The sequence below is a fragment of the Polypterus senegalus genome, chromosome 14 (genome assembly GCF_016835505.1).
Source record: "Polypterus senegalus isolate Bchr_013 chromosome 14, ASM1683550v1, whole genome shotgun sequence".
Lineage (NCBI taxonomy): Eukaryota > Metazoa > Chordata > Cladistia > Polypteriformes > Polypteridae > Polypterus > Polypterus senegalus.
In genome coordinates, this window is record NC_053167.1 from 79110776 (window position 1) to 79116775 (window position 6000).

The 6000-nt window shown below is 37.6% G+C and overlaps 1 protein-coding gene across 1 annotated transcript in view; it reads left to right on the forward strand.

Moving 5' to 3' along the window:
• Positions 1 to 4603, forward strand: part of mettl11b (methyltransferase like 11B) — a 45083-nt gene extending 40480 nt beyond the window's left edge. The window contains exon 5 of the mRNA XM_039735570.1: positions 4339 to 4603. The gene's annotated coding sequence lies outside the window, so the exon portion shown is untranslated. The remainder of the gene's footprint in view (positions 1 to 4338) is intronic.
• Positions 4604 to 6000: the final 1397 nt, after the last annotated feature.

The window sequence follows — 6000 nt, forward strand, 5'->3', positions numbered from 1 at the left end:
TTAAAAACCTGACCTCCATTTTGAGACAGTTAAGTTTTGAGCCTCCCATTGCCCTAGAGCCAGGCTGGCCTTGGGGTGAGATGAGTTTTTTGGCTATTTTTGAAGGCCTGGCATTTTGGTATTGAATGGAGCCAAAGAATTTAGAACAAGAATGGGACAAAAGGCTTTAAAATCAAAACACACACAAAGAGGGAGAAGGAAAACACTTAAGCACTCAGGTGTACAGCTTGCACAGAGTGACACTAGCTTTGAGTGAAAGAATGGAATCAGGAGAAAGCCAGGAAAGATCAGAATTCAAACAGGGGTCATATCAGGGGCATGTAGCCAGAACTGTGGTGAAAGAACAGAGCAGTAACTTGTAGCCAAAAAAAAAAAACAAACCCACTGGCGTAATTTGTGATTGAGAGGGCAGATTAAGACCAGGAAGTGTAGCACAGTGACTTTTAAGACGTCGCAGTAATGATGTCATGCATTGCCCACTCCCAGTCATCAAGCTTAGCAACAGTATAGCAACTGTCAACAAAACTATCCCAGAATGTCACCACCCAAAAAAAAGACAAAACAGCATCGTGGGAGGAATTAAATCATATTTATCACCAGTAAAGAAATATGGGAATAAAAATAAATGTTACTAATAGATTCCTTGACTTTCAAAAAAAAACAAACGCTATGTAAACAGTTTTTACAGGTCAAGCAAAAGTTGTAAAAAACAGTAAAAAATATAGCCTGATCATGACATCTGAGCCACAAAAATCAAACAAATATCTTTAATTTTTAAAAGTGTGTTATAAGAATTCAAAATCTTACAAAGAAATAATATAAAAGCAGAAGCAAAGAAAAAAGGAAACAAAAGGCAATACTGAAAACGAGGAAAGCTAATCTGAAATCCAACATCAGTGGCTTAGCACGTAAAATCAAAAAACTTGGCATCCAAGACCCAAATGTAAACACAAAACCAAAGAAAAGGAGAATTTCCTCAATGCTGAAGCAGCCATTACATGTCTTGCTTCTCCTTAAATAGTACTGGGGACAGCTCCCCAGGCTCAATCTATAGCACATAAGAAACAACATTTAAAGGATCAGAAACAAAATAATTAACAAAAATAGCAATCATTACTATTGACATAATAAAACAAAAACAACAATATTAACAAAATAATATTTAAAAAAGATTAAGCGATGCAATTAAAAAAGTATATGCTTAAGCCAGGGATAAGAACCATAAAAGTGCTGTGAGATCATGAATTTCAGGAACATATCTTTAATTAATTTATTGTATTTTCTTTTGTTCAGACATGTTATTCATTTTAACTTTCAGTTGTTTATGCTGTTTTGTTTATTTCTTGACAAAAATAGTATCCAAAAGAAACTGGTAAGAGAATAGTGACCAAGAAAGGTTCAGATGTGAGCGTCAGTAGAGCTTTGCACACTAGGAAAAATGTTACCCAAACTATTCTATAACATTTCAGTAATTATTTAACACTCTGATGCTGAACTTTCTGATAATAAAATAGGTCATTACGATAGCAATTGACTAGAAGAATTCATAATTAATTGCAGAATTACGGTATTTGAGGATTCCTCTAGAGTGCCTCTTTCTCTTGCATGATTTGGCTCAAAACCTAATCAGCACATCATCATCTCGCTTAACTTTTGAGTTTGGTATTTTTCTGTCCAGCTGTTTGAGCTCTAGACTGTCCTCAAGAAATTGTGACACACAGACACACACACATAAAGACAGACATACGGCCTTCATTGAGATTTAGATGTTTTCAGTATTAGGGGACCCTAAAAAAATCAAGATCCATCAAAAACTGGAGATCAAATTTTTTGACGAATTTATAGCTTTTGCTCCTCCCTAATAGACAATAGCTTATGCTGGAGGAGGGCGCAAAGCACAAAGTTACATTTAAGTCTTTAATCAGGCAAGAGTCAGAATACTATTAGAGACAGAAAGAACAGTATATCTAAGGCAAAAATACAAAGCTAAAAATCAAAGTCAGAATAATGGTGCAAAGTTTATTGGCCCCCTACTAACTCTAATCATAACGTTTGTCCTTATATTAAATCTGAAAGCTTAGATGCTCTTATGATGTATGCCAAATTAATTTTTTTTCTCTTTTAAATAAATTTTTTCCACAAGATTCAGCATTACATTTGGAGGTTTGGAGCATCAGAGATCATTTTTATATATTTGTTGTCCTATTTAGGTTTAGGAATTATGCAACTATTATTATTATGTTATCATTTTACTGTGACACCATTTTGGTTTTCCATGTGCGCTATCATTTTGTGGAACCACTGCCATGACGAATCACTCGATTGTTGGGGTGTGGTTATGGAGGCCATGCTCCTGGAGATCACAAAAAAGACACTTGAAATAGCTGGCACTGTGTACCTGGTGCATCTGTGATTGTGGATACTTCTAAACAAACTTTGGTGTGTGACTTAGTGTGTTACTCATTGCAGGCAATCCTTCTTTGACTAGAAGGTAAGTTTCTCATATTGCATGTGACGAATGATACAGTTTGATTTTGCAACATTCAAATTTCATGTTTCATCTCTCGATTCTCCTTTTAAACTGACTGCCTTGGCTATCTAATCAGACAGTACAAATGCATGCTATTGTAAGCGTCCTAATCAAGGACTTTGTTAAATGGTGCGACTTAAACCACCTACAACTGAACACCAGCAAAACCAAGGAGCTGGTGGTGGATTTTAGGAGGCCCAGGCCCCTTCTGGACCCCGTAATCATCAGAGGTGACTGTGTGTAGAGGGTACAGACCTATAAATACCTGGGAGTGCAGCTGGATGATAAACTGGACTGGACTGCCAAAACTGATGCTCTGTGCAAGAGAGGACAGAGCCGACTATTCTTCCTTAGAAGGCTGGCGTCCGTCAACATCTGAAATAAGATGCTGCAGATGTTCTATCAGACGGTTGTGGCGAGTGCCCTCTTCTACACAGTGGTGTGCTGGGGAAGCAGCATAAAGAAGAAGGACACCTCATGCCTGGACAAACTGGTGAGGAAGGCAGGCTCTATTGTAGCACGGAGCTGGACGGTTTGACATCCGTGGCAGAGTGACAGGCACTTAGCAGGCTCCTGTCAATCATGGAGAATCCAATGCATCCACTGAACAGGATCATCTCCAGACAGAGGAGCAGCTTCAGCGACAGACTGCTGTCACTGTCCTGCTCCACTGACAGGCTGAGGAGATCGTTCCTCCCCCACACTATGCGACTCTTCAATTCCACCTGGGGTAAACGTTAATATTATACAAAATTATTGTCTGTTTTACCTGCATTTTTATCACTCTTTAATATAATATTGTTTTTTATCAGTATGCTGCTGCTGGAGTATGTGAATTTCCCCTTGGGATTAATAAAGTATCTATCTATCTATCTTATATAGGTAGGGCTTGTTTACAGAGTTTGCCAAGTGAATGGCAATGGGCTTAGGGAATGCAAACAATAAGAGCACAGCTATTCAAAGACTGTAACAAAAAGCCAATGATCTTACAAAAAACAAAACAGAAATCTGAAACACAATAAAATGAAAGGAACAGGTGGATTTTAAAACACATTTAAAATGCCTTCACAAAGAAGTCTATAAAGGGGTTGTGGAGTGTGACCAAAGACGACAAAGTAATAAGCTATTGTGGTCAACAAGCTTTAAATTTGTCTCTGTAGAAAGCTGCTGTTTGGTAACTTTAATCAATCAAACACAAAATGGGAAAAATGTGCTGGCACAGCTGTTAATGAAATATCTAGGATACTGTATGAGTTACCTGCCTTCATAAGGTACTTTAAAGTATGTGATCTGTAGTTTAAAATGGCCAGTAAAAACAGCCTGGTACTCGAACAGATGGACACTTCTACAATGTGAGTGAAACACATGCTGTAAAATGTTCTAAACTTAACTCTCTGTATAGATTGCTGGATCAAAAAGATTTTCACTGAGTCCTTTATGGGTATATGTGCATGTTTTTACAATCCTTCTGCTATCTTGGCATAGTATGTCTTTCTTAATTGTCACTAAACAGCCAACCTTTAAGCTAAAATAAAAACTAACCTGAAAAGTAAAAACTAACAAAAGTTAAAAACATTAACTCTAAAATAGAAATGGTCAAAAGTCCATAAAACTAAAGTGCAAATAAACTAAATAAACTAACTTATATATATATACTGTTATATATACTGAGCTAATTAGAATTTCTGGCCTTACATAGTGTCATACACGTGTGCTTAGGAGGCAGTCAACAAGCCCGGAGGTGAGTGAAATATCGCGAGACAAGGGGTTGATATACGGTACTAATGCCTCTGTCTTTTTTTCGCCAGACAAAAAGAACAAATATAACTTACCTTCCATACTTTCGGGTTCCCAAGATGGCTTCCAATCATCAATTGCGTTTTCCTGACTCCTGATGATGACGTCACATCCAGTGTCTGCGACATGGTATCACTTCTGGCTCCACCTCGATGACGTCACTTCTGGCATCACATTACTTCCGGCTCCCAATGATGATGTCACTTCCGTCTGACAGCTATGACATCATCTTCTGCCAACTCATTTCCGTCAGCCATTTTTTCCACTGAATAAAGCGCCACCTTTTCTCATGTACCTTTGTCAACTATGGTAAAAGTATTTTGATCAAAAATATTGCTTTTTTACAATTATTGTCCATTGGATGTTATACAGGGATGGTCCCCAACTGTTTTTCTTTGTTGTGGAGTTCTTTTTGTATCGTAACAGCTACTTGTAGATGCATACAAAGGCAAATCCCAAAAGGTGCCATCTCATCTGTAACAGAAAAGAAAGCAAACAATCTGCTCACTTTAATGCAAGTAGAAGTATCTTCCAAAGTGGGCTGCTCCACAAGACTCAAACATTGTACATACTCAAACAGTGAGTATTTACACTCATGCTTTTCTCCATTTTTAAACCAGAAGATTTTTTAAGGTAAATCTTTCTTCATAACAAAGTAATGACAAGTTCTGTGCCCATATTTATCAAGCGTCTCAGAATGACTCCTAGAAATTGCACTAAAAGTTTGACTTGAACAAGAATGTTATTCTACCTCAGAGTAGAACATGAGAAGCAGTTACCCACTCCCACTCCCAGGAAGGTGCAGCACAATTTTATGCCATCCTGAGATACAAATTGCCAATCATGATGACATTTTGTAGTTTTCTGATACTAACGCTAAGGAGGAGGAGGAGAAGAAGAGGATGGAAAACATAATAAGGTAGCATACTGCACTAAACTACACATGATTGTGCAGCTTCGTAACAAACACTGAGATGGAAAGACTGAAACACACACAATGAATGAGAGTTAAGCCCAATAACAGACACATAATGTATATTTAACAATAAATGACCAACAGCCATATTTTCAGAAGAATCACCTTCTAGCTGTTATGCTAATGGGATATGATTTGTAAAGTAACAGTTAGTGAAACTAGCCACCGGTATTGTTGTATGGTGTCTGGAGTGGCGTTCTCTCTTTCAGTGTTCCTGATTATCTTACGGTGCTGCACGATGTGACATTTTGCTGTCAATCACCCATCCAGCCTCACTTATCTTCAGGGTTATATGCTAGCTACTACAATACAGTTTGTATCATTGAGCACCTGTGTGTTGATATTGTAATATTGTTTGCAGTTCACAGACTGTATGTTGGCCTATCCAAAAGTGGGGCAATGATCTTTATGTGCATGCTGATTTGATGAATGCAGCTAGCTTTAACATTATCTCACATGGAGTCGTGAGGAAAAGTATATATCTTATTACCTCACGCATTGTAAGGGTTTTCAAAGCTTAGTACAAAATGAAGGAAAAGGTTGTTTATGATATATCCAAATCATCGCTATTCCAGAGCTGCAGTTTCCCTTGGGTCAAAAAGTTTAATGTTACCACCACTTTCATTTCAGATGACATACCTGGCTTCTCTGCGTAGATGGATCTGTCACGTAATGTACAAGATTTGTTGTAAATATT